A 14,201-nucleotide genomic window follows, 5' to 3' on the forward strand; every position below is an offset into this window, starting at 1 on the left:
AAACATTCATCAATTTCCTGTACCTTCCCTGCTGTATAGCCATCAGACGCTCCATTTTAAGAGTAAAACAACGGGATTCCCACCAGAAAGTGTAAATCAACCTATCCCAGTTCTTCCAATTCTTCAAAATAAGTTGTATGGCAACCTCTGAGAAGTTTGTTATTCCGAGCAGTTGACTTTTAGCTCTCATTAACGCTCCAAATAGGATGGTATCGTACGTCAATGCCACTGGATGTTCCAATATATTGTTCACTTGATCCCAGATAGATCTCCAAAATTTAAGTATCAAGGGACAACAGTATAATAAATGATCCATAGTCCCAGCTTCGAGATGATAGTGTCCCTATTTGTCTGTTTTAATTAGATTGAAAACTCTATTGAGCAGGGATTGGGTCTTACATGTTTAATGTACAGCACTGCATATATATCTAGCAGAACTATAGAAATGATACAAGTTTTGAGCCAGAATGCATATAATTTAGCATCGCACACTTGCTCTGCTCGTATAGAATCATATATTTCAGTACATAACATGAGCGTTCGCATTCCCGTCACCTGCAACTGAAAGCTAATCACCATCAATCAATAATCACACAACTCAGTTTTATTGGAAGAAATATTTGGCCGCAGCTTTATTATCTATCTGAATATTATCTTCACTTACAATACAATCTGTGTCCAAAAACCAACAAACCCCCCAATGCATATTTCACCCCCCCCCCCCAGGGAGCTATTCGGTGTCAAAACTAGCTCCCATTAAGTCTATAAATTTATAACATTCCCCCAAACATGGCCCACGGTGACGCAAGGCCATGCTTCCCCTCCCTTCCCCCCAAACATGACCCAAGGTGACGCAAGGCCATGCTTCCCCTCCCCCCAAATATGATCCATGGTGACGCAAGGCCATGCTTCCCCTCGCAGTGGTATCGCCTACGAGTGTAATATTTATTTATTTATTAACTGCTCATTTCCCAGATACAACTGGGCCAAACCCCATTTTCTGGCCCACCCAAAGCTACGACCACCTCCCCCCAACCCCATAAGCTCCACCAAACCCACCCAAGTCGATATATAACATGTACACTCCCCACCCCACAACACTGACACAAAACATAACACCAGCACAAATGGGAGGGAGGGAGGGTTAATCTTTTCCTGAAGAGACTACTCTACTGTTCCCTTTCCTGTCAGAATTCACTCCAGACTGCCACAACATCCAACCAATCACGTGACTGCTCCACCCCATCACCTTAGAAACCTCCCTAATCATTTCTCTTTCTTACAAGCTCTGTCTATTAACCCTTTCTTACCTCCTCTTATAAACTTGTCAATCCTTATTCTACAGACCCTTAATAATACCTCATATATTCCCCTCCCATTTTACCCACACCATCATTCAATAAATATTACCAGCCGGTGACATCAGCTCAGCTAATGTTATATCACACCAGATGAATCTGGTGTTCTTCTTTATTTAGAAAGAAAATGGAAGCGCTACCAGATGACAACAGGCAAAACATTCTCCTCCTCCCACCCCGAGTTTTGCCCCCCCCCCCTTGGCACTCCTTCCAGTATCCACACTTTAACTTCTAGCATGATCCTCGTTCACTGTGGTGGTATGAGAATGAGATATTAGCAAAAACATCAGGCAACATGAATTCGATTTCTTGGCCAACAGAAGAGGAAAATGTGGCTTGAAGACCAATCTTTCCCTCCTGTCTGAATGGGAGTGGGAGGGGAATCACATGGGGAAGGGAATACTAGGATTGAGAGGAAGAAGGAGGATCGTGGGTGGTTTATGTTTAATTGTGTTTGATATACCACCATTCATAACAAAATGGTTAGACCACTGGAACCACAAAATGGCCACCACCCTACTCCACGGCCTTCCAAAGCTCGCAGTTCTTTGAATAGTCTAATGTTTCTTGAGATGTTTATGCTGCCTTTTCCTGCTCAGACACTAATTTTGGCTTCATTAACCAATTGCCACTTAGTCTGCTGCTGGGCAGACTGCCAGGACTGTCAGACGAAGAAAACATCCCCACCACGAAGATAAATCAAGAAACGAGAAAATGAGACACATCGTTAGTTTACAATTCTAATAAATTTATTAAACATACAGGCTATACGGGGATCATGGGCATAGCCAGGATCCAAGCCAGAGGTGTGCAAACAATCTTGGACTGAGAGAACTCTAGTCAGAAATTCTTGGCAGCTACTACTGCTGCTGCTTTGTGCCAACTGATTCGAGACATGGCTCTCAGAGGCTTCATGCTTACATGACTTGGTAGCACGTGAATGGCTTAATGATGAAGGAACCCAAGACTCCTTGCACTGACGCAGAAACAGGAAGTAATAAAATGCAGCACAAGCACAAGGCTCTTTTTAGATCAGGGCTGCCCAAGTCCGGTTCTCGAGATCTACTGGCAGGCCAGGTTTTCAGGATATCCATAAAGAACATGCATGAGAGAGATTTGCATACCAAGAAGGCAGTGCAGGCAAATCTGTCTCATGCATATTCATTGTGAATATCCTGAAAACCTGGCCTGCCAGTAGATCTCGAGGACCGGACTTGGGCAGTCCTGTTTTAGATGTTTTGAATATGCAAGCCAGAGGTTCTTTAGCCACTCGTATCTGAATTTTCTTTTCGACGAGATAGCATCTTCTGGAAAAAAATGTAATTTTCACCAGGTGTCCAACAATGCTTTAATATTTCCATCTTTAGACTTGTGGTCATTAGTGACGAATTGCCTACTCATTTCCCCAAATCAAGGGTGCAACATCCCTCACCGGCGTCATTACTATGTGATGACATCAAAGGACGCACGGCTTGATCTAGAGCAGTAGAAAAAGCATCTGTCTTCATGTCTTCTTCACGCTCGCTTTCACCACTGCTTTTTTTCTATTTTCTTCCTCTTCATTGCTGAATTATAAAATAACAAAATTAATTATTCATCTGAGTCCAGTGAATTCGCTTTGTTCGTTTTAATTAGGCCTGAGCAAAATCTAATATGTTTCAAAGCTATCTAAAAATGATGTTAGAGACAGTCACAAGATTTAAAAATTAACCTTCAAAAAAAGTCCTTATAGCCATTGTTTCACTTAGAAACACCAAAAATTCAAAAATCAAGAAACAAAAGTGTCAGCGTATGCGGATGTATCCTACTTTATATTTCTCCGTCATCACTTCCTTATCTTCTTTCACTCATCAAAAGATGCTCGGAGATATCTGGATATAAATTAAACACTAGCAAAACAGAGGTAATACCATTGAATTGTCCTGGAGCTAAACAAGAGGTACTGAAGCACGGAGTCAGATGGACAGACACTAAAATGAAGTACCTGGGAGTCTTCTTTGGTCCCACTATAGGTAAAACTATTCATAGAAACATAGAAACATAGAAAGATGACGGCAGAAAAGGGAACACCTGATAGAACATTGTCAAACATACTACAAGTAATTGGTCCCCACTCAAATTGTCTTGGTGGGGACGCCTTGAAACCATACGGATGATGATTTCCCCAAAAATAAATTACGTATTAAACATGCTTCCCTTCCATTTACCGTCTACCTTCTACAAAACTATTGACTCACTTCTCACCCAATTTTTATGGAATAAGAAACAACCTCGTATTCCATTGGCAAAATCTTGTTTTTTCAGCCTCCACATGCTGAGGAAAGTTAGATCCTATTTTCACCAAAAACATTTCACCGTCCTTGTACAATCCATCATCCTATCCAAACTCGATTATTGTAATGCCATCTATTTATGCCTAACAAAAAAAAGTCTTCGCAGACTCCAGCTTATCCAGAATACTGCGGCCAAGCTCATTTTTGCTAAACACAAATCTGACCACGTCTCCCCACTACTTACCAATCTTCACTGGCTCCCAGTACTTTCCAGAATTCATTTCAAATGCTCCTGCCTGGCTTTCAAGATCATTCACGGCATCCTTCCGCCCCTAATCCCTCTATCCTTCCTCGCCCTGACGCCTGCTACCACCAGATCAGCCCACAGACATAAACTACCCTTCCCCTCTCTACACGGCATCCTCCACGCAGGTAAACTGGGAAGATCCCTCCTCTCCAAAATCACGGGCCTTTGGAACGATCTCACTGTCCCGCTGCGGAACCTGAGATCCCTCCAACTATTCCGAAAACAACTGAAAACCTGGCTTTTCTCTAGCATATAACATCTCTTCTCCCGTTTACATCCCCTCTTTTTATATGCTTTTGTAAACCCTTTCTCCTCTCTCCTCCTATTTTTTTAAGGTTTGTAAACCATGTCGAGCTCCACTTCCGTGGAGATGATGTGGTATATAAACTTAAGACTTAGTTTAGTTTAGTTTAAAAGCTACTCGTGCTGATGGAGGAGTAAACTTTCCATGCTTTTATCAATATCACAATGCTTTCCTTGTGAGACACTGGGCTCAAGGACATAATGGAAGCAGAAACAAAACCCTCTGGCATGGCTTTCGCTGGAAAGAGCGATCCATGGAGATGTGAGGATGCAATTTCTAGCAGGACTAAAGCTAACCAAGCAGGATAAGAGAGACCCACTACTTCTGGCATACAAGACAGCTATAACTGCGGTGGAATCTACGATGACCACTACTTGGACCGAGTCTGGCCTAATACCCATATGGAACAATATGATGTTTAGGATTCAAAATGAACTGGTTGTATGGCAAAAATGTGGCATCTGGTTGTTAGAAGACTTATGGGATGGAAATGGATGGATACCGTTTTCTGAATTATCCAATTCCAGGAAATTACCGAGCACCCAATATTTTCAGTGGGTACAACTGGTGCATTGCATTAAAAGCACGATACCTGCTTCCATCGCTCAGAGCAATGGTCAGACCACACCTGGAGTACTGTGTCCAACACTGGTCTCCTTACCTAAAGAAGGATATAACTCTGCTGGAGAGGGTGCAGAGGCGAGCCACGAAGCTAGTAAAAGGCATCGAGAATTTGAGCTACAAAGAACGCCTCGGAAAACTAGGATTGTTCACCCTCGAGAAGAGAAGGCTGCGAGGGGATATGATAGAGACGTTCAAAATACTAAAAGGTTTTGACATAATAGAGCAAGAAGCATCATTGTTGACGTTGTCAAATGTGACTCGGACGAGAGGCCATAGACTGAAATTGAGGGGCGACAGGCCCAGGACTAATGTCAGAAAGTTCTGTTTTACACAGCGAGGGGTGGACGCTTGGAACGCTCTCCCGGAGGAGGTGGTGACGGAAATCTCCATCATGGGGTTCAAGTGCAAGTTGGACGCACACCTGCTTGCAAATCACATTGAGGGATACGGGAAAACAGGGTCTTCATCAGGGAACACCTAGGACGTAAACAGGGAGCACCTGGATTGGCCTCCGCGTGTGCGGGCCGCCGAACTGGATGGACCAATGGTCGGATTCGGTGGAGGCATTTCTTATGTTCTTATGAAATCACCTAGCTTACATACATTTCTGTGCAAATTCTCATTAAAGCATAACAAAGCTTCTCTATGGTATAAATTAATGCAGAGAGATACTTTCAAGGCTCCTACTGAAACTGAACTTAAATGGCACGCCGAATTAAATATTCCATCTGATGCTATTGACTGGTCGATTATATGGTCAAATATTTATTCATCAATTCGTTCGGCATCTCTTCTACAATCTATGTTCTTCCTCCTACATAGAGCGGTTTGGACACCTGTTCTCTCTAATAAAATGGATCCGCTGAGTTCTCCCTGCTGCTGGTCTTGCAAACAAGAACAAGGCACGTTGATACATCTAGTTTTCTCCTGTAAACACTTAACCCTATATTGGGGAAAAAGTGTGGACTACTATATGTGATGTCATGAATATATCTGATCAATTTAATAGAAATAGGAACTTCTTCCTTATTCCAATTAGCAATCTGATACTATGAATTTATTATTAGACCCTCAGCGTCACCACTCAGAACTCAAACATATCACCGTTCTGAGCTTTACGTGACCAATCCTCACTGGGTCTAAGTTTTACTTATTTTCACGTTTTCAAGAGCTTTATATATTTAATTACTTATAGCTTTCTAATAATTTTACTTCATTTTAGTTAGCCTATTTTACTTAGCTTTAATGTAGATGTCTCTGGTAGAGATATTTTTAAATCAAGCAGGGTGACATAGCCGACATGTTTCGCGGGAAACCGCTTTATCAAGGCTCCACCCCTACAAGAAATACAAAGAAGAGTAATGTAATGACTCCTGCAGGAAAACTGGGTTATCTGAACAAAGTAAAGATACCAAATTTGCTTAGAATAACCTTCTCTCTCACCTTTAACACTATCGACCTCCTCAAATGCTTTAAAGAGGAGCCGACAGCGTTCTCCCTTTTTATTACAGGATACCGGTGTTGAAGCCACGCCCACCGAATGACGTGTGAGCCTGACGACAACCACCGGCTGTTTGAGTTCTGAGTGGTGACGCTGAGGGTCTAATAATAAATTCATAGTATCAGATTGCTAATTGGAATAAGGAAGAAGTTCCTATTTCTATTAAATTGATATTTAAATAGCCATCTGAAAGTCTTATATGCTATTAAGTTGATGAATATATCTGATAGCATCACAACTATACAGCTCCTTGAGCGAAACACGTCGGGTCCTATTCCCAGGTTTGGCTGACCATGAAATAAAGTTTAAGCGAGCTTCAAGTTAAGTACTATATATTTAGGCATTTTGAAAGCACATATTTATTGAAAATCATAAATTATTATAAATCACACAATAATTATTTTAAGTAAACTAACGGGGACGGCCAATGATGAAGCACCACGTAATACTTCCCGCGGTTGCAAGACTATATAGCGGTGGAGTGGTGGGGGCTGAGGCTTCCTTGAGATATATTTGAACAAAATTACTTATCCAGAGCCTATCAGTTTATAAATTATGAATATATCTGAGCCTATTAATCCTTCTGTTATTGTACTAATGGCACAAGGCCTGTTACATCCCCTTAGCAAGTTTGAAAACAGATTGCTCACTATTATGTTAGCACTGGCAATACAAAATGTTCTATATTGCTGGAAAGATCTCACTAAAGTGGAATTTCATACCTGGTGGAACACGCTTTGCCTGAATAGTAAACATGAAAAGGCTTTAGCTGAAAGAGCTGGTACCCTATATACTTTTTGTAGTATTTGGTCGCCTCTGGCTCGATATTGTAGTTAGTTAATCAGTCCTTTGACGTTCATAAGTGCATTCTCTGACCGAGCTGAATTTCTCTGTCTATTCCATAAGGTGTGTTTAGTGCTGTTGAATATTATGTGTCTCCTTTTACTTCTGTATGTAACTGATAGTGTGGGCCATGTCTCATTGATATACACTGTGAGAAGTATCTTTTGTATTTGAGTTGTTTTTCTTTGTTCTGTATTTATTTTCTTGGAAAACCAATAAAAAGTTTTGAACAAAAAAAAAGAAACTCCAAAAACCAAGTAATTACACTGAACTGCTCTAAGTCACTTCACAAAGTTGGTTTTAGATTGACTGACTGAAAACTGAAATTGAATAACAGAAGCACTAATTTTAAATAAATTTCCAAAGTGTAGACGCATCCATTTCCACTCACCCTACCACCTCCCTCGCTCACATTTCTTCCTCCCTTCTCACCCTCCTTTGTGATCTGGGTCACTTTCTTCCTTCCCCACTTATGGGTCCAGCATCCATCTCCGTTCCTTCCCCTTCACCCTGTGGGTGCACTGTGGTTGGAAGGGTTTGGATGGGAGAGATGGAAGGGTCCACGGGGGTTTGGCTGTGTGGTGGGAGAGGGGGATGGGAGAGAGGGATAGAAAGATGCTGCAGATGGAAGGCACGAGGGGATGGGTGAGAGGGGAGGAAAGATGCTGCACATGTGGGGGGAGAGAAAGGAAATAGGAAGAATTGGGATGGAGGAGAGGAAGGGAGAGATAATCATTGTATAAAAAAAAAAAAAATAAGACCTCGCCGAAAATAAGACCTAGTGCCTTTTTTGGGCCCAAAATGAACATAAGCAGTGCCTCCACTGAGGTCAATCGTGCCCAGCAATCCGCACACGCGGCGGCCCAACAGGTCCAGGACCTGTACAGTCAAGATGTGTGCAATTTCTATAGTAAAGCTTCTTGTAAAACACAGTAGTAGGAGGGTTGCACATTGAAGCTCCTCCCCATTTAGTGATTTCAGGGAAACACGGTAGGACTGCCACCAACCACCACATCAGGATCAGGAGCCAGGATCAGGCAAGTTCTACTACTGGCCTATCTTTTAAAAACCAAAGAGAGATTCTCATTCCTTGCACAATACGGTTTCAGTGCGTTCTGCCCTTCTTCTGGAACCTTTGTAAAGCTAACTAGCCCTTGCAAATAAATTCCTTAACTGAAACTCCCAGCCCCCTTTCCAGATCAGTGCCAGCATCCACAGCTTAGCTAGTCAGTCCCTCTCGCAGGCTCAGGCACTCGACTTGCCTTGCCAGTTCCGTCTTTACAGCGCAGCCAGGCATAACCATGGGATTCATAACCACAGCTGCAGCCCTTCTCCTGGCCAAACAGGAACTTACACAATTTTAGCCAGTAAACAGCAGTACATTTTTAGACAATGCTGACTTTAAAACAGCTTTCATCAGCTAATTAAAAACTAAAGTCTGGCTTTCAGTTCAGAGAAGCTTGCCTCAGGTACCAAAATCTTCTTTAAAACGCCCCAAAATAGATTTACCAGTGTCTTCCTTACAGCACAGCCTGTTTTGCAAAAACAAACAAAAAAAAACAACCCCAAACTGCTCAGGTAAACATTTGTCACACAGCTTCCTCTCACAAGCTCGATCAAATTAGACACGAAAGAACCTTTTCAGAGCTCTCACACTCAACATCTCTCTCTCTTCAAGTTTAATATTTTTATTAGTTTTATAATAACAGTGAATAAAAAATACATGTACTGTGTGCCCATGCACATATGTATACAGAACTGCAAAGGAGTATAAGTCATCATATAAATCTGTATGTGCAATAAACCTAGTTACACAGAATAGTGCCTACAAACTTCAGCATTAAAGAATAGTCAGTCATGTATTGAGTGCAGTCATCATAGTATTTTACAACGCCACAACCCTGAGATGGAGTACTAACTCACGAAGATTCACAAAAATCATTCAAGGCACCCCATATTTTATAATACTTATCAATGCAATTATGCTTTTCAGCATGGGCTTTTGCAAATTTAGCTGTCTGACACACCTGGGCCCACCAAAGATGATATGAGAGATTACTACAAGATTTCCAGTTGGTCAAAATAGATTTTACAGCAATAAGCAATAGACATCTCAGATTTTAAGCCAATAAGATTTAATAGGTGGGCAATCATAAATCATGTGTCCAAGAGTACCAATTTCTGATTGACAAGACCAGCACAAGTTCGTGGTCGATTTCGGCAATTTGCTGAGTTTGTATGGCGTCCAAAAGGCCCTGTGTATAAGAAAGAATGCCGACTGGGATATGCTAAATAAATAATATATGAACCGACTTCGCATTCAACACAAACCTGTCTATGAAGTGTAATCTATATGTTTTAAGTTGCTCAGAAATGTGAAACTCAACAAGGGGGGAACGCAGCCCCCCTAGAATGGGAACAGAGTTTACCTCCCAGTCATTGCAACTGTTTCTGTAGAGATCACACTTCAAGCCAGGATGTTAGTTAATAAAAAATTGTTACAGTCCTTGAAATGATATAAAGTATAGGATTTTCTCCTTTCTTCTTATGCTTGTTTTATACTTGTCAGAACATCACTTAAGCATGATTAATAGAATCATAACTTAGCTCAAATGAGGGGTTTGGGGTCCCGACGCGGCCCCGTTTCGTTGTCCTTCGTCAGGAGACCCACTCACGATTGCTGGAAAACTGGCTGTAGTCTTTTAAACTTCAGTTGTGTTAAAGTTAGTGATACGACAACATTTCTGCAATAAAAAAGTCATTTACAATATCGGGTGTGAGTAAAAATCCATAACCACACCTCGATGAAAAGTATTACTTTTTAAGGCTAAACTAGAGGAGGGAATGCACAAAATACATACCAAAACTGAAAAGCTCTCACACCACATGCTGGTAAGAGGGCTGGAAAACTTCCCATATGCTGAGAGGCTGGATAAACTGGGGCTCTTCTCTCTGGAAAAAAGGAGGCTCAGGGGGGATATGATAGAGACCTTCAAAATACTTAGGGGCATAGAGAGGGTGGACAGGGACAGGTTCTTCAGGCTAAAAGGGACGACAGGTACGAGGGGGCACTCAGAGAAACTGAAGGGAGATAGGTTCAAATCAAATGCAAGGAAGTTTTTCTTCACACAAAGGGTCGTGGACACATGGAATGCGCTCCCGGAGGAAGTGATCCGGCAGAGTACAGTACAGGGATTCAAACAGGGATTGGACAGATTCCTGAGGGAAAAGGGGATCGTGGGGTACTGAGGGAGGTGCTGGGGTGTTGCATAAGTATAGACAGCTCACCAGGTCGTGCAGGTGCAAGGCCGGAGGGTTAGGACATTGATGGGAAGATAGGACTTCGATGAGAAACCTAGGGGGCAAGGGGGCCCCTTCTGGTGATTAAGGCAGGTCATGACCTGTTGGGCCGCCGCGGGGGCGGACTGCTGGGCGGGATGGACCTCTGGTCTGACCCGGCAGAGGCACTGCTTATGTTCTTATGCTTATGTTCTTATGTTCTTAATGAAGAGAATGCGTGGATTCATAGCAAATCAGTTGCCATTCCTTTTTTCCAATTGCCTGACCCGTATCTATTGACCAGATTTCTCTTAAAGTCGAGGAGCTTTGAAACTTAGTATCAATAAGGTAACATCTCTCTCTTCATATCCAGGTCCCAACTGCCTCATAAGAACATAAGAATTGCCGCTGCCGGGTCAGACCAGTGGTCCATCGTGCCCAGCTGTCCGCTCACGCGGTGGCCCTTAGGTCAAATGGTTTTCCTCATGCTGGGGAAGTCAAAAAGTACGGGGAAGAAAAGGGGCATGCAGCAAGGAGAGAAGCGGAGGAGAGGGTGTGTGTGCCATGCCCTTAGCAAGACAGCGCCCGGGGCGGACTGCTCCCCCCCCTCCTTACTACGCCACTGATAATGGCATATCCTTCCAACCCCCCCCCCTCCCCCGACAACCAAGTCTCCACCACATGTTGACCAAGTCTCCATTGCCAGTGTCAGAGAATCCAAAAGAGAGTCTCAGATTTTACAGTGTTTGAAGCAAGTCCTGTATGCCACGCTGCCAGTCACGTCGGTGAACTGCTGCTGTGCGGTTGCGGGGGAGAAACTCTCTGGCCGGGGCTGTTACTTCTAATCCAGGAGACGTAGCAGACTCTCCTCTCTACCCAAGTGTCTCAAGCAGGCTGCCTTTTCCAACTTGTCTGCAGACCTTGTGACCTGGGTCGGCCACTGTTTGATAACAGGATACTGGGCTTGAGGGACCTTCGGTTTGTCCCAGTATGGCAACTCTTATATTCTTGTGTGAGTCAAGTATAGGCAGTCCCCAAGTTACAGACGCCTGACTTAAGAACGACTCGTACTTAAGAACATGGCTGTGCTTCATTTGATTTCACTGAGTGGTATTTCCAGTGGCATAGACTCCTACACTTCTCTTGCAGCAGATTCAGGAACGATGCATGGCCACATTAAGAACAGTGTGTGGTTGTGCATGCTGTACCTTAGAGGGAACCCTGGTAGGGACAGGTGGCCCTTTTGTCAGCTGGAAGCAGAATCTTAAAATCTACAAGTTCTGAGCTACATTCAAATCCGACTTAAGAAGTGACTCATTCTTAACCCAGGGACTGCCTGTAAAGGAATAATCAAGCCATTGTGACATCATTGATGAAGTTGGCTCTTAGGCATTGGTGGAATGAGGCATTATGACATCACAATATGAGCTCTGGAATGTTGCTAAGAATGCGGTTGCGGCTTCATTTGATTCCACTGAGCAGTATTTCCAGTGGCATAATAAGACTTCTACACTTCTCCTGCAGCAGATTCAGGAACGATGCATGGCCACATTAAGAACAGTGTGAGTTGTGCATGCTGTACCTTAGAGGGAACACTGGGACAGGTGGCCCTTTTGTCAGCTGGGAGCAGAGGTAAGCAACAAGAATCTTAAAATCTACAAGTTCTGAGTTACATTCAAATCCGACTTAAGAATTGACTTATTCTTAACCCAGGGACTGCCTGTAAAGGAATAATCAAGCCATTGTGACATCATTGATGAAGTTGGCTCTTAGGCATTGGTGGAATGAGGCATTATGACATCACAATATGAGCTCTGGAATGTTGCTACTTAAGAACGGGGTTGCGGCTTCATTTGATTTCACTGAGCAGCATTTCTAGTGGCATAGACTCCTATACTTCACCTGTAGCAGATTCAGGAACGATGCTTGGCCACATTAACAACAGTGTGTGGTTGTGCATTCTGTACAGGTAACACTGGTAGGGACAGGTGGCCCTTTTGTCAGCTGGGAGCAGAGGTAAGCAGCAAGAATCTTAAAATCTACAAGTTCTGAGCTACATACAAATCCGACTTAAGAACAGCTTTGAAAACATAACTTGTTCTTAACTCAGGGACTGCCTGTACCTCCTACAAAGCTCTCAAGCAGTGCACATTTAGGTAAAGTAGGTATTTTTCAGATGTTGTCTTCAAGGTGCTTGAATAGTGGGGATGAATGTTGGGGGAGGTGAGCCTAGGGCTGTAAGCTAGCAGAGATGAAGAGAGGGTGTTAGGGCTGGGGTGTCCACTAGGCGAGCCAGGAAATCACCGAGCAGTGCTTCTCACCCCATTCCTTGGGGTACACCTAGGGTTGCGAACTTTCTGATGAAGAAAAAATCCAACACTTGCTCTGCTCCATGCCCCTCCCCAAATCCATGGCAACACCTGTACCCTTCACTGCCCCCACCCCTCTATAGCCAACTGCCTTTACCAGGGTTAGCATCTCAGAAGAAAAAACGGCCACATCTACAGTATCTGTGTTCTACAATTACTTCACAAACTTTATATAAAAGAAACAGAGCTCCAGTAACCAAATCCTGCAAACAACAAAAAACATTCCAGACTATATAGAAAAAGCTTTCATTAAAAAAAAACAACAAAAAACAGCTCTAATGTCCAGGACTCAAATAGCAACAACCGGACCTATAAAAGACAGCGCTCTAGAACAGTGTTCTTCAACCACCGGTCCATGGACCAGTGCCGGTCCACAGAAATTTCCTGCCGGTCCACAGGGCCAGCACGTGCATCAGGCCCAAAGCAGTGTTCTTCAACCGCCGGTCCACGGTGCGATCGATGTGGCGTTATCTTCGAGCCAGCTCCCTCTTCCTCACTGATTCAGTGCACAAAGCCACGGGCAGTGGCTCCTACAGGCGTCCTGCGCCTGAACCGGAAGCCTTCCCTCTGACATTGCAACGTCAGAGGGAAGGCTTCCAGATGAGGCACGGGACGTGCAAGGTGCAATTAATACTATTATGGGGGTGGGGTCTGGGATGGAGATTGGGTAGAGATGGGCCGGGTCTGGCCCACGACTTAGCCCAGTGTTCTTCAACCGCCGGTCCACTGAATAATTCTTTTATTTCTGCTGGTCCATAGGTGTAAAAAGGTTGAAAAACACTGCTCTAGAATGCTAATATACTTCCAGTTCAAGTCAGACTGCTCCTACAAAGCAGAATACCTCACAGACACTGCATGCTAGCAGGATACCCACTTTCATCACATGTGCAAAAACACCGACAGACCCTGAACAAGTATGAAACATGTGACATGACAAAGGACCACACATCAATAATAAGGATGTGAAAGCAAACAACTGAACTGGCAACCTCAAGAAGTCAGACTCTGTGTATACAGCAATATTAGAGATATAAAAACGGATATCCAAAGCTCCTCATCTATTCCAATTAATAAGCGAGTAAAATATATATTTGTTTTATCTTTGTTGTCTGAGCATCTTTTTTCTTCATTTGCTTTGGTCCCAGTGTCTCTTTTCTGCTTTTTTTAAAAAAAATTTGTATTCTCTTGCCAGATTTCCTGTCCTTTGTGCCCATCACTCATCTTCCCTTTGTGTTCTCTTATGTGTCTTATTCAGCATTTCTCCTCACATGTTCCTCATTTCCTTCTCAATGTCCTTATTCCCCCCCCCCATGTCAAGCACTGCCCCTCTGTATCCCTGTCCC

The sequence above is a fragment of the Geotrypetes seraphini genome, chromosome 14 (genome assembly GCF_902459505.1).
Source record: "Geotrypetes seraphini chromosome 14, aGeoSer1.1, whole genome shotgun sequence".
In the NCBI taxonomy this organism is placed as follows: domain Eukaryota; kingdom Metazoa; phylum Chordata; class Amphibia; order Gymnophiona; family Dermophiidae; genus Geotrypetes; species Geotrypetes seraphini.